This window comes from Plecotus auritus (assembly GCF_963455305.1).
Source record: "Plecotus auritus genome assembly, chromosome: 1".
Classification (NCBI taxonomy): domain Eukaryota; kingdom Metazoa; phylum Chordata; class Mammalia; order Chiroptera; family Vespertilionidae; genus Plecotus; species Plecotus auritus.
In genome coordinates, this window is record NC_137770.1 from 158,851,571 (window position 1) to 158,878,121 (window position 26,551).

General features: G+C 42.8%; 1 protein-coding gene and 1 pseudogene across 3 annotated transcripts in view; both read left to right on the plus strand.

Annotated features, from left to right (window-relative positions):
* Window positions 1-956: 956 nt before the first annotated feature.
* Window positions 957-26,551, plus strand: part of PRKCQ (protein kinase C theta) — a 144,377-nt gene continuing 118,782 nt past the window's right edge. Inside the window, exon 1 of one of the 2 annotated variants that reach the window (XM_080644085.1) lies at window positions 957-1,164. The gene's annotated coding sequence lies outside the window, so the exon portion shown is untranslated. The remainder of the gene's footprint in view (window positions 1,165-26,551) is intronic. The other variant, XM_080644086.1, reaches the window with a different exon arrangement.
* On the plus strand, window positions 21,934-23,261 carry LOC308238974 (nuclear prelamin A recognition factor-like; annotated as a pseudogene). Its single transcript has one exon. The product of its transcript is annotated as a nuclear prelamin A recognition factor-like (transcript).

The following is a 26,551-nucleotide window of genomic DNA, read 5'->3' on the forward strand; positions in this document are numbered from 1 at the left end:
ATACAAAATATACTTAGGTGGGAATATTTTAAATGTTTTTAAAAATAATAAATAAAATTTTGGAACTAGCAGGAATCTGAGGTCCTTTTCAGCTAACACTCTATCCTTCTATGATCAGAAGTCTGCTGATCCAAGGCTTGGCTTTTTTTTTTTTTCTTTTTCCTACCTTTTTAATCTCTCTTTCTCTCTATCTATCTATCTATCTCTCATATTTTTAAAGGTATTTCTGTTTTATTGCTCACTAGTCCTAGTTTGTTAAAGCAACAAAAGCCTTAACCAAGCACATTTTAAACATTTAGTGTCATGATTGAGAGGGAATAGCTCTGTAATAGTAATACAGTATTGGTAACCAGACATGTCATTTCTAACCTGAATGAAAAAAAAATTCTATTAAGTATAGGGGGAACACCCTAATTATCTTCATTATGATCATCATTCATGTCAGAGAAGCACAAAAGTCTTAAAATGACAAATGCACTGTCACGACATTCCATTACAACTTCAAGGGCTCAGTTTAGAGAGGGCACCTTTGGACATTATAAAACAACAGTGTGCGGATAGAAAATCAAAATCCCAGGTCAGACACAACCTAGGAAAGACTATCCAAGGCACAGAATTGTACCCAAATCTTCCCAGACAGGTAATTATAAAACAAAAATACTTACAAGTCCTTTCTAGTGTGAAAACAGACAAAATAGGTGAAGTTCTTTTTACAGGGTGACCTTGATCCTTCCCACTGAAGGATCGTTTGCGCTTTTCAGTTTGTCTAGCTATAGAATCATGTGGTTTCAGTCCCCCCCGCCCCATCCTTTCCTCGCATCAGCCAGTGTGTGGCCCGAGCTCAGCGCCCCTTCGTCCCTGAACATCGCACCACAAGCGTGTCCCATCCGCCTCTTCTGGTCGCCACAGCGGGGAGAGAAGAACCTGTAAGGAGCGTGGCTGGAGGGAGGGGCGGGCACAGCAGAGGGAGAGGAGGCGCCCGCAGCTGTGCGCAGGGCTGGTTCCTGGGCGGGCGGGCGTCCAGGACCCGCTTCTGCGGTCCGAGCGCGGGGTGACGAGCGCCCCCTGGCCGGCACTGCCTGCGGGCGCACCCACCGCGCCGGCACCGCCAGTGCCCGAGCCACAGCGGGACAGCTGCGCTCGGACCGGCAGCCCACCCAGCAGGTAGGTCCCTGCGTGGCCGCTCGTCGCTGGCCAGGGGAGGGACGGGGGTCTGTCTGCGTGGGTCCAGGACCCCGGTCCAGCGGAAGCGGCTCACCCAGCTCCCGTGGTGACATGTTCCAGGAAGGGGGGTGCAGAATGATAAAGAAATCGAAGAGACAGGAGCGCAGCAAACTTTGGGTCACTGGTTTCTTGGGGGTTTCTTGCGTGCGGGTTGCACGGGATGTGAGGACCTTGGCCGCAAGGAGGCCACCGGGCTAGCTGCACCTCCTCCTTCCTTGTCGCTTTTTAAACTCTTACCTGAACTAGTGAAGGGAGGAGGGAGGAAGGGAAGAAGGTGGAAAGTTTTATGTTCTTGGCAAACATTTGTAAGGAGATATGTTTGATGCAGATGGCACCCTGTCACAGAGAGCAACTTGTGTTTTTGAAATCCATTGCTAGAGCAGCAGGAAGGGCTGCCAACACTCCCTCGTCTAAACAAACCAAGTTTCTTTTCACCGGCACGGGGTTAGGTGAGGTAGGTCTCTGCTAGATGCAAAAAGAAACTAAAAAGAAAAAACAAACATGTCTGTTGCTTAATTCAGTCGCCTTGAGGGATCCTTGTTTGTTTTTAAGCTTTGAGGGTCACAAGTATAGAGAGTTAAAATGTCTTTATTTCACTGGATTTTTAAGAGCCCCAGGTTATCCTTGTGAAATGGACTGTTCATGCTAAAGGCTCGGGCACTACCGTGGGCATGAACAGAGAGAGAGCCAAAGGCTGGCTCAACTGGGTTGTGTCTGCAAAGTGAGTGTCACCGAGCTGCCTTGTCCTTGAGGGCTGTCCTGCTCAAAGTTGCTAATAAAAGATGATTCAGTAATGGTAAGGGCTGTCAAGGAGGGGTGGTGACCTGGAGAGAAGAATGCGCACTCACTGCTTCTCCGGGTCAGTGGTGAGAGCTATCATCCCTGGGGCGTGTGCAGGTCCCGCGGGGGCCAGCGCCCTTTCTGAACACAAGTCTGGCAGCCCCACTGGTTGCTGCCCCCCTTGCATTGTTTTCTAGAGCTGTGACCACCACAGGCCCTTTCTTGGCTGGGATGCTTCATAGACAAGCCCTATTTGTAAGGCCCTGGGGTGCCCCACTCCCAGCACACACCCCAACCTTCTGAATCACCATCTTCATTTTCCCCCCTTAACTTATCTTAGGCAACTCATAAAATGGCAGGCCTACCCGCAGATGCCTGATCTCTTTTAAAAATGCTGTGTCTAGTGGGAAGGAGGGTGACATTTGCTAATTTGGTTGCAATTACTTTTGAAGTTTATGCACAGCTGTTTAAAATCCTCTGAGATTATTGCCATTGTTTGAGGCAGGTGTCTGCCTCCGAATGCTCTTGTTATCTCTTTCTTCTGCTGATTGTACATACATATATTTATTTATTGTTTTAGGGTATTTTTGTGTTTTGTTTTAAGCAAAAAAAAAAAAATAAAAATGAATGTACATACATTTAAAGACACAGCATTGGAAGAGCTTTTAAAACCTTCAAAGCATCATTTGTAAAACTCCCAACTTATAAATGAAATGTAATTTAAGTGTTTGTGGTTTGGTTTTGGTTTTGGGAATTTTTTTTTGAGAGGAACCTATTTTATTTTTTAAAATATCTTTATTGTTGAAAGTATTGCATATGTCCTCCTTTTTCCCCCGCTGACCCCTCTAGCTCTCCCCCTCACCCTCCTCCCCACCCCCCGCTCCAGACCTTCACCACCTTATTGTCTGTGTCCATGGGTTATGCATATATGCATACAAGTTCTTTGGTTGATCTCTTCCCAACCACCCACCCCTGCCTGGGCTCATCAACTCTTATTTCTGATGTCAAGAGTAACCTGTTCCGCATCACTAGCCTCCTGTGATTTTCTGTAAACTTGTAAAATGTAAACTTCCAGGGGAAACTCTTGTCACCACCCTCTGCTTTGTCATGTTCACTTCCGTCACTGTCTTGTACTATGGTGGCTCAGGATGGCAAGGAGCTCTTGTGAGACTTCTTTACCTTCTCTCCCACAGCTCCACTCCCTTCCCTTTGTTGAGTCTGCTTGGAAAATACATGGGTTGACTACTGGAACTTTGATTCCTTTTGCTGATGTTCCTCTTCTCTTTTAGGTATGCAGGGACATTGCTCAATTATTCACAGCTCAGTTGTTCTTATGATCTCACTGATCCCCTTCAACACTAATATTTTATTTCTCTTGTTCATGGCAGGTACTGGAGGCTCCCTTGAATACCTCATTTTTCTTTGATCATTTCTATAAAGGTCCCTCATTCCATTGTAACATATTCTCTCTCTCTTTGTGGAAATGACAGAATTCTCCTCTATAATGAATTTGGTATTTCATCTAAAATTCCTTGTGCATTGGGTCTAGGATTTTGTTTTGAGAGGTTTACAGTACAAATCTGTGACTGGCACTCAGGAGTAAAGCTCCACAAATCTCCATAACCCAGCTTAATGGTAGGACATTTGCCTTCCTTTAAAATAGGAATTAGAATTAATACTTCCCTTTTTAATGCATTTTATGTTTTAGAGTTACTGATTATGTTGTTTGCCCCTGAAACTACTGCTGATATATTAATCTAATGTGACTTTTAATAAGAGTATATTTGATTGCAGGTGATTTTCTTTTTATAGAATTCAATCTTTTATTTCTTTTTTTTTCAAGTAATTTCCACAAATAATGTAAAATAAAAAGTTGTTACATGATGAAATATCCTAGAGAACACACGTGTATCATGTGATTCCATATTTATATAACTGTATTGTCCCAAGTCAAATCTGCCATTAAAAATGGAGAAATTAGTTTTGTAATGGCATGCATAGCATTAAACTCATCCTTTCTGTTTCTGTCCATTACTTTGAAATCTTAACCATCTCATTTTCAAGAAGCAACGCATCTAACTTTGCTTTTTCATACCTATTCTGGCTGTTAGGGCAAAAACTATGAAACACCCATTGAAAAACATAATGCTGGGGCAGAAAGGTGAATTAAAAGGCATTTCTTTGCAGTAATGGAAACAAATTTTAACATGTAAAGCATTTATACACAAATTTCATATTGTCCTCTCATCTAAGATTATCCTTCAAGCAAATGAGAATCAGAGGTTTCAGGAATTAGGATAGCTCAACCCAAGCCCAGAATCTTAGATTTCTGCTCTGGGATTAAACTAGCAGATATTTAAAGGCACTCATTTTGGCAGCACATACTTTTACAGGTTGATAGAGGGTAATGTTAACTTTGAATTAAGCTGATAATATTGATGATGATAATAATCAGAGCCAACAAAAACAGTAAAACATAGTTTTATTGAGTCATTATTATTTATAATTTATGCACCAGATCATATACTCCCAACTTTATTTATATTTGACAAACATTCCTATCTCATTTAATCTTTGCAAAGCTTTCATAAATTAGATATTATTATTACCATAATCATCCTCATTTTACAGATGAGGAGATGGAGGCCCAGGGAGGTTAAGTCACTTGTCCGGCTTTTATAGCCGGTAAGTGGTAGTAGTGTCAGGTTTATCTGACCACCAAGCACTTGCCATAGACCACAGAGCTGAACAACCCACAAATTAATTTTTAATGGTGGTAAAATATACATAACATTTAAGTGTACAGTTCATTGGCATTAAATACAGAATGGAACAAATTAGTTTTACAGTTGTTCTAATGGAAAATAATGCAAGAATTAATAAATACTAATACAAGAATAAACTCTATGTTTTGTGTACTCACAGCTATAAACCTACTTTTGCCTCCACTCTATATTCACAATGTTGTCCAACCAGCACTACCATCCACCCAACAGAACTCTTTCGACTTGCAAAACTGAAACTCTATGTCCATTACATAATAACTTCCAATTCCTCACTTCCCCCTGCTCCTGGAAACCAGCATTCTACTTGCTGTTACTATGAGTTTGACTACTTTGGTACCTCATATAACTTGAATCATACAGTATTTGTCTTATTTCACTTAGCATAATGTCCTCAAGGTTCACATTGTAATATGAATCAGAATTTCCTTCGTGTTTAAGGCTGAATAATAATCCATTGTATGTATAGACCACATTTTGTTTATTCATCTGTTGATGGATACTTGGGTTGCTTCCACATTTTGGCTATTATGAATAATGCTGCTATGAACATGGGTGTACAAATATCTCTTCAAAGTCTTTTGGCCATATACCCAAAAATGGAATTGCTGGGTTAAATGTTTAATTTTTAAGGAACCATCATACTATTTTCCATAGCAGCTTCACCATTTTACATTCCCACCAACAGTGCACAAGGGTTCCAGTTTCTCCACATCCTCACCAACACCTGTAATGTTCTGTTTTTATGACAGTGGTCATCCTAATGGGTGTGAGGGGGTAACCAATGAGTTCTTTACCAAGTTATTTGATGCCTGATGTCAGGAGTCTCTGGGCTTATGGTACTCCTGAATTCATTGCTTTTCCTTTCTCACTTTGTGCTTATATACCTTTCTGTAGTGCAGAATCATTGTAATTACTACCCAAGCATTCCCTGAAGGACAAGGGAAACCATGGATAGGAGGGCTCCTAAAAGGTAAAAAAAAAAAAAAAAAAAAAAGGTCCCTCTAGATAGGGTAGCCCCTACATACATGATTTAGAAGTGATTGTTTAAGGAGAAATAGTACTAATAGTACTAATGATACAGACTAGGCATGATTCAACCAGAAGTTGACAAAGATGAAAATGGCCTCTCTTTCCTCTCCCAAAGCTTTCCCCTTGTTGCTAGGAGAAGACAAGCATTGGTGGTACCATGTGAGATGATGTGCTTTCCTTTTTAAAGCTGGGGTCCCTGGGATCAGAGCTGAATCCAACTGCCTACTTTTTCCAGTGTGTTTACAGAGGTTGATGAGTTCTCTGCAGAAAAAAAAAGAAAAAAGAAAAAAGAAACTATGCCAATTCACGATGATATAACTCCATAATTTCCAACTCCAGCCAGGCTCTCAGACTTTCCCTGGTCCCTGGTCAGCCCTCTTTTGCTTCCTATAGCAGTATTTCAGACCTTCTCTTGTTGCCACCATCCCTGCCCTCTCAGAACTTTGCCTTGCTTCCTTCGCAAGCTCCTCCTCTGCTTTCTGTCCCTTGGAAGATTAATATTCCTCAATTTTCTCATTCCATAAGCAACTTCATTCCTCATTGCCCTCAAGAGCCATCTCCTTGTTGACCACCAACCAAGCATTACCTATGCAAAGTCTTACTGATCCTCTTCCACATATAGCTGATAGGCACATCCAGCACCACAAAGTCCCAAACTGAATGTATTATCTTCCTCCTCCCTCTTTCCATAAATTTTCCCTCTCTTTCTTTCCTGTCCCTGACTTTGGCATCATCTGTTCTTGTATAACCGGAAATCTGAATGTTTTTGCCTGATGTCTCACCTCCAGGCTTACCCCAAACCAAGTTCTTTTAGTTCCACCCCCTGAATTTCTCCTATTCCATCCACCCTTTCTGCTTCTGCTCTGATTAGAGGCCACCAGTAGTTTTATTCTAGATTACTGCCAGAATCTCCTAACTGGTCTCTGTTACTATGGATTATTCTCCACGCCACAGCTGAAAGGATCTTTCTGGATCCCAGACCTTAGTGTGTCATTCCCTTGTTCTAAGTTCTCCAGGGACTACCCAATGCCCTTGGAATGAAACTCAGACGCTGTGACATGAAGTGGAAGGTGCTAGCTGATCTACATTCCCCTGTCCTCTTCAGCCTCACACAGATCACGCTCCTCCAAGTCCAGCCTCTTTGGGCTCCTTAACAGTCCCAAGGATCCCCTGCCTCATCAACTTTCTGCCCAACCTCTAAACCTTTCCTTCCTTTGGCTAGTTCTACATATCTTCAGTCCCAACCTTACATGTCATCCTCTGGAAAGCTTGTCCTAATCCTCCAAATTAGGAATTTATCTCCTCCCACATGTTCTTAAAGTACATATGAGATCATCTATATAAAGTACTTAGCACCATGTGTGGCATATAGTAATCAATCAATAACTGTTAGCTACCACTACACTTAGAATATATTGCCATTGTTTGTTTACTTTTTTACTTCCCCAGAACATTATAAATTCCTTGGGGGTAGAAGCCACATTCTTCCTTATTATCTGTTGAATCCCTAGTATCTATCACCGTATCTGACATATATTAGGTGTTCAATAAATATTAGTGGAGTAAATAAATAAACCATGAATATTACAACCTGTAATTTTTAAGGAACTGTGTGCTGTAGGAGAAAAGAACCCCAATCTAGCCATTTAAATGTTCATACAAGTAGAATCGCTATTATCTTGGGCAGTTTTTGCCTGTGGTTCTCTAGAATTATCTAGAAAAATTCTACTAGGAAGTCAAAGTTGAGGAAAATGGGAAACATTTTTAAATGCTAAGAGACAACTTGCTATAGGGGAAAAACTCCATCTCCCCCTGCCTATGATGTGATTTTCTCCCTCTATTATCCTTAGTTTTTTATTTTGCTGACTATTATAATTCCAGTAATAAAAGAAAAAAAACCAACCTACAAATGATGAGGAAATAAAAGGTAATATCAAAATACTCTGAAATATCCCACAAGCAAAAGAATGAGGTAAAAGGTAGACATTAAGTGTAGATATACTGAGAAATTAATTATATAATTTTATTAAAGTTAATTATTTTAATAAAAAGAAAATATTAGATATTAAAAGAGGTAAGAAAATTTTATTTTTTTCATTCTTAATATTTTTTATTAAGTAGTATTCATTCTTAATAAAAATAAATATACCCATATGAAATAACAGGGAATAATAATTCTTTTTTTAATTTCTTTATTGATTAAGGTATCACATATTTGTCCTCATCCCCCCATTCCCATCCCAAACCCACCCCACGCATACCCCCACCCCCCTGTTGTCTGTGACCACTGGTTAGGTTTATATGCATGCATACAAGTCCTTTGGTTGATCTCTTTTCCTTACCTCCACCCTCCCCTACCTTCCCTCTGAGGTTTGACAGTCTGATTGATGCTTCCCTGTCTCCGGGTCTGTTTTTGTTCATCGGTTTATGTTGTTCATTATTTCCCGTAGATGAGTGAGATCACGTGATACTAGAAATACACATATAAGAACAGAAAATGAGACAAGCAATAATGGTTATGCTGAGGGGCAAATGAATCAGTCTGTAGTGAGTCTCTTTCTGGGCCAACAGTTCTTTTGAGTCCCAATTTCAATGTCAAACAGTTGCTTATGTGTACATGTCAGCAATGATATTTCAGTTCTGGATGGTGGACAAATGGTGGTAATGCAGGTCCGACCCTCTCTGGTTTGGTCCTGGGCAACCTGCCATGACGCACAGCTGCTGACTGCTAGTATGGCAAGGCGTCATCAGCATCTTCCATCTCTGGACTGTTTCTCCTTTGTCTTCATGGCTGGAGCAGTCCTGTCAATTCCTCTCTGTTGCAGGAATCCACATGGTCTTAGAGTTGTTTTCTGAAAATATACAAACATATTCTCGACCAAAAGTTAATAAAGGAATCTTTTCTATAAATTTGACTTGGGATCCTTTTTCATTTTTTTGCCCAAACGATTTTCCTTTGGCTTGTTTTGACACCATGTGTGTTTTTCATGGGTGTCTTGCTGTTAGCATTACAAATGAAAGTTAATTTTCTAAAGTAAAAATTTTCTAGATGTAATTAACTTACAGAATATTTTTCCTTACATTATTTTCTTCTACTATCCCCCCCTTTTTTTTATTTAAATATTAGGAGGCTTTTGGAAATTTTATAATTCAGTCTTGATAACTTTTAAATTTTAATTTTTTACACTAAAATATGACTGCTTTAGGTTCATTGCATGTTACGCAATTTTACCATGAGATGAACTACCAATAAAAATTTTAGTTAACACTTTAGGAACAGCTTTTTGTCCAGTACAATTAATTTTTCTAGAATATTCACTTATTTCAATTAGCCAATTTAAATTAGTCTGAAAACTTGACAACTATTTTACTGTCACATTTAATACTCTAACAACAATCTTATTTTACCCAGTAAATATTAGTGGGAAGGATTATTTGCCTTCTTGAGTAGGCCCTGAGCATTCCTAGTGCTAGGCTGGATTTAGATATCAAAAACCCACTTCCCCACACCATGGGCACAAGACAACTCAAACAAGTCTTGTTGCAGTGAGAGGGCAGCTGCTATCGGCCAAGTCTCTGTCTGTTACCTGGGTCCCGATTTGAGCTGGGCATGGGAATTGAAGCAGCCATGGGGGAAGGAGACCTCCCTCAGAAGGGGTGAGGGTTCAGGCCCCTGCAAAGTTGGGGGGTGAGGGTCTGTACCCCACCTCTGTTGACCCCCAAGTTCTTTCCTGATGGCCCCTCTGCGACTGTGCCTGTCTTAGGTTGTTCCTTCCCTGAGGAATATTGAGGTAAGAAAATTTTAATGAAATGACAAAAAACTTCAAGGATTCTTCAAAACAAAACCATAATTATCTTAAAAGTCATTAAAGCAGGAAGAATAGGAAAGGTAAAAAGTAAAAGACTAGATTCAAGAATTTGGGTGATAAAAGAATCCCAAAGATAAAATAATTGAAAGCATTTAAAGAAAAAATGTTTTAAAAATAAAGAGTAATGAATTATTTAGGAGATTCACTTGAAGATAGAATAACAAAAAAAATATGAAACCAAAGGGGAAAAAAACACAATCTTTTAAATGAAATTAAAAATAAATACCAGCAATAATCAAATAAAATGGACACCAGTACGCGTTCCTAACAAGAAAGCCAGAGCTAAAATGATGTTAAAATGGTAGCTTGGATATCTGGCTTGTACCACAAAAGCCCACATAACCCCTGTGGGATTTCAGAGTTTTCAGAGTGCACTTTACTTCATGAGTGGCTTTGAGTTTCATGAGTGGCTTTGAGTTTCAGGAGAAATGAACTGTGAGTTCCACTGATACTTCCCTCCTGGGGAGTGTCAGCATAGGCTCAGGTAGTTATGCTCACCTTTGCCTGCAAATAAGGGAGATACTTCTTGCATCCTCTGCATTCCAACCCTTACTGGGTTCTCCATTCAAGGTATCTTGTTCTCCTTTAGCAAATAAGGAACTCAAGTGGCCCCTAAATCCTAAGTGTATTTCTCCCTTTGTTCATGAAAAGCTCTTCTCAACCAGGGTCCCTTTTAGCAATTAGGAGGGTAAAAAGTGTCCTTTTGTGTTATACCTTTTCCATGTAGTTTGTCCTGTGTTTACCCTCCCTCTTATGTTTTCATATCTCTAAGGACTTGAGGTTTCTATCCAGCTCATGACTGAAGCTCAGTAATGATATTTTATTCAATTATTATCTCCTGAGTAAGCTAGCCTAAGGACATGTGCCAAGTTTTCTATTTCCTTCCTTTTCTTTAACTCTTGGCACAGAGCTCAGACCACAGACTTGAGGAAGCTCATGAAGCCTCTCAGAGTGAAGGGAAATATTTGATTTTCCTCCATTTACCAACGTGAAGGATTCTGAGTATGATGTACATTTGTCAGACCCTATAATTAGTATAAAGAGCCCTAAGCACTCCAATGTTTGTCTACATCCTCGAGGTGAATTTTAGGGGTCTGACTGAGAGTGGTTTATAGGGCCATGTATACAGTTACCCTTTGGTGTGTTGACTTCGGATAAGCCAGTCTCTATACTGTATCACCCATTGCTTCCAGGTTCTAAGGTGCCAGTTTCTCCATCTCACTGTTCTCCAATTTCCCTACAGTAAACAGGGAACTATGGGAGTTCGCACACAAGGGAATTGAGAATGCAAAATAGTATCTTTCAGCAGAAGGGACTGGAGAGAGGCTATACATCTTGTGGCATCATTCCCCGGCCTTAGTCCTGCTCTTCAATGGCCCTGCCAGTCTTGCAGAGCCATCCAACAATGATGGCGGGAAGAAAGGTCACAGAAGTGGGAGCCAGGAGACCAAGGTTCTCATTCCACTTTTGCCATATTGACCATAGCATGAGTGAGTTGGATAAGGGGCTCTCTCGGACTCCTCCTGGTCCTATCATTTTGTAGCTGTTTCTCAGATAGTCTTTTGGTATCCACATGTTCCTGGGTACCTGGGGTGGTACAGTACTGGATAAATTTTAAGGATTCCAGACAATAGCACCTTCATAAGTGTTGGTGAATAGCCCATATAGATTAGAGAATATAATCAATAGTGGAATGGGTATCCCTTCAGCAATAAAGTGAAGTGCAGTCACCCAATCACTGAAGTCATTCAAATATACCAAGCATGTCAAACCCAAAGGCTAACATGGGCCAAATAAACAAGGTTTAAATTTATGAGAGCTGCAAAAAAACAAAAGCTTCAATTTTCATAAAAACGTAGGTTTATTTCGATAGAGACATGCTGAATATAAAGGGCTGAAATAAATGAGTATCCTATATAATAAAATAGTAATATGCAAATTAACCATCACTCCGCTACACCCACCAGCCACGCCCACCAGCCAATCAGGAGCAAATATGCAAATAAACCCAACCAAGATGGCTATGGCCACAGAGAGCAGGAGGGAGGCTTGGGTTTCCCCGGCGATGGAGGAAGCCAAGCTTTCCACCTGCCCTTGCCGGCCTAGGCCTCCACTCAAGGCTACAAAGTTTCAATAATAGAAGATAGATAAATCTAAACAGAAATGGCAGCAGCCACGGAGCTGGAAAGAGCAGGAGGCTAGGGTTGCCCCGGGCGATGGAGGAAGCCAAGCTTTCCGCACACCCTGGCTGGCCCAGGCCTCTGCTTAAGGCTACAAAGTTTCAATTATAGAAGATACATAAATCCCAACAAAAATGGCTGCCGCCACAGAGCAAGCAGAAGGCTTGGCTCCGTCCGCTCCAGGCTACAAAGTTTTAATTGTAGAAGATAAATAAACCCTAGATACCAGGGCCTCCGCCTGGGTCACCAGGGGGCGAGGCCGGCCTGCAAACCACCATAGGCCCCTCTCCCAGGCCGCCTCACGCCCCAAGGGAACCCCCACCCTGATCCGGGACACCCTTCAGGGTGAACCAGCTGGCCCCCACCCATGCTCCAGGCCTCTATTCTATCTAATAAAAGAGTAATATGCAGATTGACCATCACTCCAACACACAAGATGGCTGCCCCCATGTGGTCAAAGATCCTGCCCTCATGTGGACACAAGATGGCCACCACAAGATGGCCAGCAGAGGAGGGCAGTTGGGAGGGACCAGGCCTGCAAGGGAGGGCAGTTGAGGGTGATCAAGCCTGCAGGGGAGGGCAGTTAGGGGTGACCAAGCCGGCAGAGGAGGGAAGTTGGGGGCGACCAGACCTGCAGGGAAAGGCAGTTGGGAGGGACCCAGGCCTGCAGGGGAGAGCAGTGGGGGCGACCAGGCCTGCAGGGGAGGGCAGTTATGGGTGACCAGGCCTGCAGGGGAGGGCAGTTAGGGGTGACCAGGCTGGCAGGGGAGGGCAGTTAGGGGCAAACAGGCTGGCAGGGGAGCAGTTAGGCATCAATCAGGCTGGCAGGGGAGTGGTTAGGGGGTGATCAGGCTGGCAGGCAGAAGCAGTTAGGGGCAATCAGGAAGGCAGGCAGGCGAGCGGTTGGGAGCCAGCAGTCCTGGATTGTGAGAGGGATGTCCAACTGCCTGTTTAGGCCTGATCCCTCCAAGATCGGGCCTAAACGGGCAGTCAGATATCCCTCGAGGGGTCCCAGATTGGAGAGGGTGCAGGCTGGGCTGAGGGACACCCCCCTCCCCCGTGCACGAATTTCGTGCACCGGGCCTCTAGTTGTTAACATAAAATAATAGAACATTTTAATAAAAATTAATATTTTTGCTTGAACATTAACTTACCAGACTCTGGATAACTGCACAAATTAACAAGCATAACGCAAGTAAACCTATTTTTCTTATTCTCTGAAAGCAAAGTTATTCCTGTTGCATGCACCAAAGAAGTCAGTCCAAGACTAATGACGTGACAATTGGCTGCTAAAATATTCGCTGCTAGTATTAGTGGAGAGAAATGGTGCACCCGCATGTAAGGCACGTAAGGGAAATTAATGCAGCACCATTATTGTAATCAGTCATTAGCGAACGTTGTAGTTCGTTATTCATAATTATGTATAACAGGATATTGTAAAAATTAAGTTACAAAATGTTTATTAGAACATTTCTTATTCTTACATACTGTTTTATTAGCTGGGCCTCAAAAATATTCATTATGGGCCACACGTGGCCCACAGGCTGCAAGTTTGACATGCTTGAACTACATTGTCTTGATTTTGCAAAAACAAAATTTCATATGATAATAACATAATATTTTTCCTGTACTGTGTTGTTGGTGGTGGTAACACAAGGAATGTTATAACAACCAAGTTTTATCAAAATGGTGATTCTCCCAAAAGAGATTTCCTCAGTGAACTTTGTTTCTGGGAGATAAGATAATGATGAATAATAGCCAGATGGGATCTTCTCTCCTCTAGGGTTGGGACTCTTTCAATTCTTCTTCATTAGTCATTCATAAAGAAAAATACATTGGCATATATTTATTTTCCAGGACATATTCAGGCTGTACAAAAGGGGTAATAGTAAAAGTAGCCATAAATAAACTCTTTCTTAAGAAGAACTTGAATTACTCTACCCCTTACATACAACTGAGATCATCCTAGAGTTTGATGAAATCCTTTTAATGTTGATGAAATAATCCAATCAGATATAACTTGCATAATTCCATGTTCTGAAGCAGAGGCATCTTAAATATTTGCCAAAGGCATAGAACAAGGTTCTGTAACCTTTCCTCCATTCCAATAAAAAGAAGGATTTTCTACTGGGACTCTTTCCTAGTTCCTGTGCATTGAGGTTTGTTAATATTTATAGTACACTTGAGATCTGTGGCTAAAGGCACTTTAGTAAGGCATGTGAGCAATAGGAAAATGCTTTTTGTTACTTATTAAAATCAAATAAATGCAACATACTTGACCAAAAAAAAATTTTCCAATGTTGCTAAACATAAATTAGCACATATTTTTAGAAATTAATGAAGCAAAACTCATCTGTTAACAGTTTCCCATAGGTGGAGCTGATAGAAAGAAATGCTAACACATATTTGAATGTTATTTATTTTAAAAAAAAATGAAAGGAAGATGAGTCCCTTCTCTTCACAGAAAGATTACAAGTATTCAGAACAGAGAGAACATATGTTTATTTAAATATGCAAAAATCAATTTTCTCCTGAAAAATATTGTAAGTATTTTCTCATGGAAAAATAACCTAGACCTCTGGATGTAAAAAGCTAGACCTCGAGAGAGATCACACTACTGATTGAAGTACTGTTCTATCTCGAGACACAGCTATACAGCAAAGATAGCCAATTATGGAGAATCAGCAAACATTCTGCAGCTCCAAAAAGTGAAACATGTATTTGTTTGGATATTTGTCTTAAAACTACCAACAGGAAAGTTCAGTCTGAACTCTGGGGAATTTTAATCCACACACCACATTTTCTTAGCCTTTTGCAAGACAGAATCAGAGGATTACATTTTCTGAGAACCCCTTTTAAAAAAACTTAAGTGCTAATCAGTGAAGTCTGACATATGCTCAAAATGAGATTTGCTAATAAGTAATCAAGAATGAAGTACACCTTGGCACATATTGGCAGTAGAGCAATGCTATTGCCCTGAAATTGTCAAGGCTGCAGTTTATTATTTATTTGATATGCATTTATTTGACCCAGAGTATTGCTTTGCATATGAATCACCGTGTAACAAACTGCCCCAAAATTCAGTGGCTTAAAATGACACCATTTTAAGGATCAGGAATTTTGGCTGACTTTGCTTCTCATGATGTCACCTGGGGTCTCTCATGAGGTTGCGGTCAGATCTGAGATGGGATCACTCACATATATTAGTATGTTGCTCAGTGGGTATGGCTAGAACACTAGGACCACCTCATGTCCCCTCTTTTTCTCTTTAACTTGGGCTTCTTTTCATGGTGATTAGATACAAAAAGTGAGTGTTCCAAACACAAGAAGGCAAAAACTCAGGTCTCTAAGGCCTAAACTAGGAAGTCACAGAGCAGCACTTCTGTCATGTTCTGCCGGTCAAAACATGCTAAGCTCGTGAGGAGGGCAGTAGATGGCACCCTTCCATGGGGAGCAGCCGAGTGGTATTGCAGAAGAGTAGGAAGAGTAGGAAGTGGTGGATGCTGTGACAGCCATCTTTGGAAACATGGGCTACCACAAATATGTAAGCTGTTGATATGATAATAGGTTGTAAAGGCAATCTCAAGTTTATTTTCTGAGATGGAGCCTCTAGTCTCACTCTTCTCACCAACTCTTCACTCTGCTGACAGAAGGTTCTGTCTAAAACAAAAAATCTAACCATCACTCTCTACTTTGAGAACTCTTTGTTTTCTCCATCCACTGCAAAATGAAATCCAGCCTCTCACATGGCTTGCTGAGCACTTCCTAGCTGGTCCCCTGACTGCCTCTCCAGCCTCCCATCTCTGGAGGCCCTGAGCACCTGTAGTTCTTATCTTCTCCTGGTTGGCACAGCTCCATGTGGGACCACAGGCTTGAGATCCGCCTCTTCCTGTCCTCACTTTGCTGAGCCCTCAGACATCATCTCCTCTTGTGAAGCTCACTCCTCCACCCCCCAAAGGGCATCCTGGGGGAAACTGTCTCAGTAGTGATAACACCCCTCTTCTCATCCCAACTGCATCAGGAGCTCCTCTAGGGCAGGGATCTGTGTCCCTTTCTCTCCAGTCTGCCCTTCCCCACAAAGTCCCCCACACAGTGACCGTAAATGTTTCTTAAATATCAGCTTAGTACAGGCAGATGACAGAGTGGTGGAGTACCTGGGGGAAGGAAGAAGGCAGGTGTGAAGAAGAGAAGGGTCAGAGCTCAGGAGAGTGAGTTGTGTGAGGGAACCAACGTTGTGGGTGCAAAGCTGCAAAAGTGCAGAAAGAGAATGCACTAGATTAATGAACAAGAAACCAGCACAGTAAGTCAAACAGAAAATTCAATTAGATGAGAGAAAAAGTGTGTGTCGTGGTTAAGGACAAAGAATCAGTGAGAAGAAATGACTGCCTCACATCAGACCCAGCCACAGAGATACAGGAAAAGCACACCCTAAGAGCACCCCTGACTGGAAATTACAAGGAGGAACACCCAGAATTCGAACAAGACAGACCCTCCCTCCTCCAGACACCAAGCGGCTCTCACCAGATGACTGACTGCCCAAACCAGGAAGGCAGGAGAGGAGATGGGCAAAGTGCAGGGAACCTGATGCTACAGGAAAATGCCAAGTCACTGTCACTCCCAAATCCGAGATGTTGCTTATTTCACTTAGATGGCTATCTTTACTCCTGACCAAAATTGACTGAATAACATGAAAGTGAAACTGACTGTGATGCTCTTGACTATAGTGACAAGGGACAGGGCAAATGGTGTGACTGGGGACACGAGGGGTGGTAGCTGGACACCAACAGAGAACACCCACCTTAAAAGAACCTGTAGCCTTCTTTTCACAATGCACTGTAAAGGAAGTATTCGTCGTGAGGAAATAGTTTTCCTGCTAAATAGTGGAAGGACATGACCATCATTCTTTTGACTCTACTGAGCATATAAACTAAGTACTAATTATTATAGCTGATATTGGGCTTTTTTCTGTATACCAGGTGCTGCTCTGATCACTTTACATCCATTAACTCATTTCAGGTAGATCCTCTTATTGTCCTCATTTTTCAGATGAGGTAGAGTAGCTTGTTCAAAGGCACAGAGTTACTAAACAAAATGACAGGACTGGGGTTTGAGCACCAGCAGCGTGATGCTGTAGCCCATGTTCTTAACACTCTCCTAAGTCTGAAATTCACAGTATACTGTGTCTACTGACTTTTTTTAAAATACTACCTGACATTGGTAGTAATTCTAAGAAGTGAGTTTTGACACTTCCTTCCCTCTTTATATCTCAATTACTGTTTGGGCATATTTCCTTGTTTTGCTATGTAATACATTACTCATTTTAGTAACAGAGAAAATACTCAGGTTCAGCTTCATACATCATGTCAGGAGCCCTGCTTAGACCTATACTACTTTTCTAGTCCTTCCCAGGCATTTGCCACTGGCCCTGGAGGGTGGATCTCCGTACTCCACACAGCTTGCAAATCCTTCCAGGTGTTTCGAGAGATGTTTTAAAATGGCAAAAAAAGCTGCATGGAACTCTTGCAACTTCTGCTTCTCCAGTAAATGGTGAGGGAGGGGACTGCCCAGTTCTTTGCTTTGGCTCCCAGCACTGACCTGGCCACTCCCGAGTTCCCACGGAGGCAGCAGCACATAGATGAGGCCCACAGACAGCTAAACTCCTGTGCCTGGTCCTCCTTTCTTCCTCAACATTGAACATCTACCTGGATTCCGATTTCTTCCCTGCCTGCATTTTTCCTTTCCAGTAACGTCAGATACTAGATTTATTGTGTTGTGTTTCCTTCCTGACAGCTATCCTTCAAACCTACAATATTATAATGGAAAAATACATTTTAATAAACATGAAAAATGTATTTTAGAATCCTAATTTATTCATTTATTCTCCTGGTCTTTTATTAATCTCAATCTCAAATTCTCATGGCACCCTACTTGGATTTTCCTCTTATATCTTTATTCTTTTTTCATCAGTTCTTTCACGTGTTTAACAATTAGAAATGAAAAATTCTATCATATATGGACACATACACACACACACACACACACACACAGGGACTATTGTAAGTTGCAAAGAGCTGCTAAGAAGAAAGTTTGTTTAATTAAAAATGAGTGAGAAATGCAGCCCGATTAACATTCTTTAGCAATAACTTTGAAGTTTAAAATTCAACTTTATGGGGTTGTTCTGGAAATTATAAGAGTAATATATTGTTATACTGTGAGATATATTGTTTTTAAATATATATGTCTGATATAATTTTATAAGTTGCAGAATAGTCCATATGTTTTTATATTTGTGACTCACAAACAAGGTTCACATTAAGTTTCTGATCATTTTTATGTCTATTATTTATTCATTGTTATTATTTGACAAGTTTCTGAATCACAATTCCAGAAAGTTCAAAGAGATATTCTTAGTCACGAAAACATTTTTTTGCCAGTATTTTCCAAAGAATTATTTTTTAAAATCTCAAGAAGTCTTTACTTTATTATTTTTGGTTGGTTTGCAAAATAACATTCAAAATACAATAGATGCTTCAGATTTGAGCAAATGGACAATTTTCAGAGGTTGAGCAATTTATTGAATATATAAATATTAGCCCTGAAAATGAATAAATAGGAAAATAATAATAACCACCAAGGCACAGAACATCCATGATGCACTCACTCAGGGCAAAAACAAAGCATCTACACTTCCATTTTAACCTTGTCCTTCTGTCCCTCGTGTACCGCCGATGGCAGCTGCCCCATGGCCAGCACCTTTAGAGGATATATGAACTCAGCCAAAGAGGAAGGAATGAAGGTGTGAAAAACCAGAGCAGTACAGAGGCAGTCTCTTTTCTTGGAGTAGACTTCCCAGCAAATCAAAGGGTGACCACCTTCGGAATGCTACTTCCTGCCTGATCTCAAAATACCCTTCATTATACTGCCAGAAAGTTCTTACTTCACTTTATTCCCGTACCAGAAACTCTGCCAACCAGAAGTTTAAGGAACACAGATCCTCTTAAAAATGCAAGCACCGCTAAGATTTCCTTCACATGTTAGAGTGGCTTAATTAGTAACCTACCGAAAATAGGACATTTTATGGAAAAAAGAAAGGCTTGGATTGATTCATTACACAAATATTTATTGATCAAGTATGACATTGATCATTAGTCAGTGATTGATCTGAAGATTGCAAGTACAAGGGAGGAAAGAGGGTCAGTGTCCCGGCCCTCATGAAGCCTACTTTCTTTCAGAGGATGAAGACAATAAAAATGTAAACAGATTATAAAGAAGATAATTTAGATCATGGCAACTGTTATAAAATAGCAGCAATGGAAGAGAAGAACTGAAGAGACAGATTTCTGGAACCTAGTCTGTGCTTACATTACTAAATGTTCTCTTTATGGAGAGTGAAGAAGAGGTAAAATATCTGATATGTACTCACTGCCCCAAAATCACGGTTACCAAAAAAAAAAAAAAAAAGGAGCATGCAGACAAGTTACCGGGTGATAGAGAAAAGGCATATTCTGTCCTTTCCTGATTCCAAATAATGCATAACCGTTGTCTTCTCCATTCCTCCATGAGAATGAGGCCCAGAGCCATGGATCCTTTATCGCCACTATGTTCCTTTGCTAGTACATACCTGGCACTTAGTAGGTGGTCAGTAAATACATGTTGATGAATATATGGAATCTGACTATTTACTATGGTTATTCCTATTAGTAATGAGGATCAATATATTTTATTTTAAAATCCTTAACTTTGTATTGCCTGTTGTTGACATGAGTAGAAGGAATCCTGGGCTCATAGGAGCTAAGCAAGATGTGTAGGGTATCACAGCTGGTTGGTAGTAGAGTCAAGACCACTCTGAAATCTCTTGGCATCGGCTATTTAACTCTGGCTCTAAAATAACCTGATAAACACCAATACTCTTCCACATCAACTTCAAAAATTCAACTTCAACCTAAAAGTCTTATCTCTTCTCCTGTATTAAGGTGACCAGATCTTCACAAGTGAATGGGACATGGTCCAGTAGGTGACACTATTCCAGCAGGCAGGGATTCCCCTAAGAATATTATGTTGCCAGGGGCTCTGTGGAGTCAATCCATCAGCTTCCTAGTCCAAAGCAATTTCCTACACCTTCATGATGGTTTGCTTGCTAAAGTTATTTACCCCATAATCTTTAATCTCAGTTTTCTGGTTGTGTTTTATCTAAGTCATCTTTACTTTAGTTGAGCTAAAGCTGCGGTTTTGCAAGTTTAAATCAGTTGTGGGTTTCTGCATATTTCTCCTCCATGTGTTTATGAAGCTGTTTCTTTTTTCATTAGATGTCTGTTTTCACCTTTATAGTTGTGTGAGGGGAGATTTGTTTTGCTTAAGGTTCTTTTAAACAAATTAAAGACTACTGGAAAGAACACATTTTAAGAAACCAAAATACTTTTTAAAATGCCTTGTTTAAGCTATATCTTTAGCCACAATTGAGTTTCCTTAAAGTTTTGAAGTTTTTCCATAACGAAGACTTTCTACTTTAGGCAAAAAGAAGGTTTCATTTGTTTTTAACATGGAAGAGATATGAAAACACAGCTCTTGTGTGTAGTGTGGAGGAGAAATAGACAGCATTCAAGACAAGGGGGACTATACTAATTAGGTATTCATTGTAATAATCTAGAGAAGATATCTGAAGTTCTCAAGCCAAAAGACTGAATATTAGAGATCAATACAAAAGAAATAACCACATAAAATCCATAAGACTTTTTGCATAATTGGATGTAAGGGATGAAAATAAAGGAGTATTCTCAGTTGACTCCAATATTTGAAGCTTGGAAGACCCAGTAGATGGTAATCCCATTGTTCAAGACAGGAAAAAGAAGAGAGGCATGGGCATTGAGGAAAAGGTAGAATTCATAGTTGTTTTGGTTGTGCTTGAGGAGCTGGTGGAATACCACTTGGAAAGGTCTGATATGCAGTTGAAAATATAGCACTGACAGAAATGCAACTATAAGTCGAGGAAAGTGTACTTTTTGGAGTTATCATTAAGTAGAGGATCGTTGAAGCCATCAGTACGGATGGGATTGACCAGAAAGTAGTCAAATCAAAACCTAGACATATTCCATATTTATTTATATTTAAAAAGCTGAACAAAAAGGCTAAAGAGTGATCAAAGAGGTGGAAGGACAGCAGGAGAGAAGAAGGGGAGTCATCAAGGAAGAAGACCAAAAATGAACCAGTGGATCTGGAAATTGGCATCATCAGTGATTTCTGAGAGAGCAAGATTGGCGGGGTGGTGGGCAGCAGACACCAGAAGGCAGAGGAAGTGGAAGGAAAGGTGATAGAACCACAACTTCAGGAAAAGAAGCGAAAAATGGCATCATTGGTACATTTGGCCCTTCTAGATACCCCATATCATTTGTTGCTTTGAAAACATGATCCATAAAATAAGAACAAAGGGAATAATGAGAAGGTAATAATCTATTTATATAAAGAGCCAGGGTCCATAATGCCTGAACAGACAACTTGTCCATCCCCCCCCCCACCCCCACCCCCACCCCGTCAGGCTCCATTGATCAGGGGATGGCTAATGGGGGAGCCAGGTCCCTCAGGCTCCAATGAATCCATGGCAGCAGTGACTGGTGAGTGGGTGGAAGGCAGACCGCTTGGTCCCTCCCCTGGCCCGCAGGCTCCCATTGATCAGGGATGGCTAATAGGGAACCAGAGTGAGTGGTGCAACGGGGATTGGTGAGCAGCTGAAAGGCAGGCCTCTTGGTCCCTCCTCCCGGCCCTCAGACTCCAATCAATTGGTGGTGGAGGCGGGGCAGAACTGGGGACTGGCTTCCTTAGTAGGCCTGCAGGTACAATCTCCAGAGGACAGGCCAGGAACCAAAGAACCAGCGCCACCAGCATGATCCTGACAGAGCTGCTGGCCTCCTGGAACTCGGCCTCGGGCACTGCAGCTGCTTCCCCTCCCTAGATGCTCCACAAGGAAGAAAGGATACCACCAGCAGTGCCAGGGGCAACCAGCAGTGGCTGACTGCTCTCCCCATGCTTCCTCCATGTCACTCGAACCGGCCCCCACCCGCCCCGCTCCAGATGAAGTGTGAGCACTGCACATGGGAAGGAATGTAGTAAAAAAACAAAAACCGATGACCAAGAGAATGCCGCAGTCAACGTCCGGAGTCCGGCTCAGGAGAACGGAGAGCAGGGAGAATTCCATAAGCTGGCCGATTCCAAGATATTTCTGAGTGACTGCCTGACGTGTGACAGTTGTGTGACTGCAGAGGAAGGAGTCCAAGTTTCTCAACAACACACCAAGGACTTCTTCCGTGTTCTGAACCTTAATAAGAAATGTGATACCTCATAGCACAAGGTGCTGGCAGTGTCCATGTGTTCTCAGTCTCTGCCTTATTTTGCTGCTAAATTCAGCCTCAGTGTCACTGATGCATCCAGAAGACTCTGTGGCTTTCTCAAAAGCCCTGGGGTGCACTGTCTTTGACATGAAGGTAGCTGTGGACTTCAGCATTCTGAAGACTCAGAAGGAATTTGTGCGTCGATACTGCCAGCACCGTGAGGAAGAGTCCTGGCTACCCATGCTGACCTCCGCTTGCCCCGGCGGGGACCAATATGCAGAGTGTGTGCTGGGTCACCCCATCACCCCCACCTCTGCATGGCCAAGTCTCCCCAGCAGATCATGGGCTCTCTGGTGAAGGAGTACTTCACCAGACAGCAGAACCTGTCCCCAGACAAGATTTTCCACATCATTGTGGCCCCGTGTTATGACAAGAAGCTGGAGGCCCTTTGAAAAGATGTTCCCACAGCTTTACATAGTTCCCAGGGTGCTGACTGCGTGTTAACTTCAGGTAAAATTGTCCAGGTAATGGAGCAAAGTGACCTCACCTCGAATGACACCGCTGTGGACACTCTGTTTGGAGACATGAAGAAGAAGGAGGTAAGGCTCCATGAAGGTGCCAGCTCTGACGGGTACCTGGCACACATCTTCAGGCACATGGCCAAGGTGCTGTTCAACAAGGACATGGGAGTGCTCACCTACCACACCCTGAGGAACAAAGACTTCCAGGAGGTCACACTTAAAAGGGACGGAGAGGTTCTGCTACACTTTGAGGATGCTTACGGCTTTTGCAACATCCATAAGTGGTCCTGAAGCTGTAGAGGGGCAAGTTCCCCTGTCACTTCGTGGAGGTCCTGGTCTGCGGCAGGGATGCCTAAGCGGCAGGGGACAGGTCCAGGCGGAGGAGGATGGGCGTGCAGACAGGGCATTGCTGTGGCAGATGGAAGGCATCTATGCTGCCATCCTGGTGTGGCCCCCGGAGACCAGCGCCCACGTGCAGGAGCTATTCCAGGAGTGGCTGGGGCTGGGAGGCGACTCCACCCGGGCCCAGGAGACCCTGCACACCACCTAGCAAGGCCCAGGGCAGCCTGCCAGGGCATCAAATGGTAAAGGTCCAGCAGACGCCTGGCCTGCAGGCCACCTGAAGAGGGTGTCAGACAGGTGAAGGAAAGGCTTAGCATCTCTGTCATAACTTTGGTTTTCAGAATTCCCTGCTCCCCATCTGTCGGCTCACTCCCTCTGAGGGGCACAGTCGTCGTCACATGGGTGCAACTGGAATATTGTATCTCAAGAGGATTGCCCCAGTGTATGTATCCTTTTATCTGACGATGAAAAAATCCCAAAAAAACAAGAATGGAGACAGACTACTGTCCTTTAGGCTTAAAAAAACCCCAGGAGTGTCCTGCAAAGAGCTGAGACTTGGTTTTGCCCACGTGCCACAGAGAGATTGGATGAGGAAATGGCCCAGTTTGGCCCTGACTTTACCCACTTGTGTTACTCTTGAAGGTGTCTTTGCCACAATGTGAATAAACTGCCACCTTTTGGAATAGGGGCTCATACGAAAGTCTGCATTCCCAACTTTTTTTGAAACAGATCTATGTTCTGCAGCTGTGGCCACCGTCCTGAGATCAGGTCCTGTCACTGGGAATCAGGGGGCACTGGAGTGGAGTACCCCCCCCCCCCCCGTGCCCTTTTACATTCAGGGATTGAGCTGAACTCACTTTGGGGGAGGCCTGGCAAGGGTAACAGGGGTCACAGATGGAAGGATGGAGAATGGAGAGGCGGACACGCTGCTCAGTCCCTCCCTGGCTGGGGTCAGGCAGATGAAGGCCAGCCAGCCCACCCCACAATTGGGTGAGATAGCGTCCTCTGTGTCCACCTCTCACCCCATGGGCCCGGCCACTCCCCTCAGCTCTAGGCAGCCTTCTGCGTTCCACAACAGTGCACTCTGCCCTCACATGCTGCTTGCCCTAAGTGAGAAGAAAGAGAGCAGTTGGCCCACAGACAACTACACAGAAAGATAGGACTCACGGCTGGCGAGCGCAGTGGCAGTGCTGGGAGCCTCTCCTGCCTCTGTGGCAGCACTAAGGAGCAGTGAGCTTAGTGGTAAGGAGCAGTGAGCAGGCAGGCAGTAAGGAGCGAGAGGTCCTGGACTGCGAGAGTGTGCAGGCCAGGTTGAGGGAACCACCCCCAGTGCATGAATTTCGTGCACTGGGCCTCTAGTTCTTACTATAATCGTCTATAGATGAAAAGATCATTCTTAGCCATAACCTATTTTTCAATCCACCTTATGATATCCACTTATAAAAACTCACTATAACATTATAAAATTGGTATTGCATTACCCTTAAAGTAATTCAAATTAGTGGCAGCCTTTGAAACCCCTTACATTCTACTTTGATACTTATTTAAAACTAGAGGCCTGGTGCATGAAATTCGTGTATGGGGGGTTGTCCCTCAGCCCAGCCTGCACCCTTTCCAATCTGGGACCCCTCAAGGGATGTCTTACTGCCCATTTAGGTCCGATCCCGGTAGGATCGGCCTTAAATGGGCAGTCGGACATCCCTCTCACAATCCAGGACTGTTGGATCGCAACTGCTCACCTGCCTGCCTTCCTGATGGCCCCTAACCACTTCTGCCTGCCAGCCTGATCACCCCCTAACCACTCCTCTGCCAGCCTGATTGATGCCTAACTGCTCCCCTGCCAGCCTGTTTGCCCCTAACTGCCCTCCCCTGCAGGCCTGGTCACCCCTAACTGCCTTCCCCTGCAGGCTTGATCCCCCCCATCTGCCCTCCTTTGCAGGCCTGGTCCCTCCCAACTGCTCTCCCCTACTGGCCTGATCACCCACAACTGCCCTCCCTTGCAGACCTGGTCCCTCCCAACTGCCCTCCCCTGCTGGTCTTCTTGTGGTGGCCATCTTGTGTCCACATGGGGGCAGTCATCTTTGACCACATGGGAGCAGCCATCTTGTGTGCTGGAGTGATGGTCAATTTGCATATTATTCTTTTATTAGATAGGATTAGATAGGATAGAGGCCTGGTGCATGGGTGGGGGCTGGCTCGTTTGCCCTGAAGGGTGCTCCGGATCAGGGTGGGGGTTCCCTTGAGGCATAGGGCAGCCTGGGCGAGGGGCCTGTGGTGGTTTGCAGGCCAGCCACACCCCCCGGTGACCCAAGAGGAGGCCCTGGGATCTGGGATTTATTTATCTTCTATAATTGAAACTTTGTAGCCTTAAGCGGAGGCCAAGGCAGGCCAGGGCAGACAGAAAGCTTGGCTTCCTCCATTGCTGGGGAAACCCAAACCTCCTGCTCACTCCGTGGCCACAGCCATCTTGGTAGGGTTAATTTGCATACTCACTCCTGATTGGCTGGTGGGCATGGCTTATGAGTGTAGCGGAGGTACGGTCAATTTGCATATTACTCTTTTATTAGATAGGATATATATACACAGCAATGGATGTCTTTTCCCCCCTCCAATGATAGCACGGAATTACAGTTTAGTAAATATTTTTGTTTAGCAGTCTGTTCCAAAGAATTGCTTTATTCATCTGAATTTCTACTGTCTGAAATAGAAATTCCTAAAAATGGCTTGTGTATGCACCATTTAGAAATATGAGAGGTTTTACTACTAAGCTCTGCAAACAACCACTCTGCTTTCATACCAATTAAAGGTGACACTAACAAATCCTTGCTTCTCATGAGGAGATTCAAATGAGTCATCATAGGATTGGACTCAGTTATTTTGAATAGAAGTAATTTTTCCCAATAAAAGTAAGTTATAAAAAGAGACTTATTGGAAGAGATATCTGATATTACAATAATTTTTTAAATATAACTTCCATTTTCATTTTCTGGGGAAAGAGTTGACAGAATTCCTGCTGTAGAGATGAGTGAGATGTTTGCCTCTTCTCAGAGCAATATATAGTGGATGTGGCCTTACCAGGTGCCATCTAAATGGAGGGCTCTTAATAGAAATGTCAACAGCCACAGTATTTTCTGGGACCCTGAAGCTAGCTAGCTACTGTCCTCTACATGCTGCTGACCAAGCTATCAAAATAGGGGACTATTTTTCATACTGTTTTTCTTCCCCAACCTTATTCCCCTCATTCAATTCCAGTGCCCGCCCATTGATTCCGAGCTCTGAGCCCCATTTTGCTCCTAAAGCAACTGCTACAGAGTTTTCTGTCTTCAGAAATGTAATTCCTTCAGAAATCAGTGTGGATTTTAACACCCACTGACCTTCATTGCTTTTTGAGTGAGTCCTGTGTCTTGAAGAGACTATACCTTTTTTTTTTTTTTTTAAGAGAGAGGAAGGAGAGAGAGAGTGATAGGGAGAGAGAGAGAGAGAGAAACATCAATTTGT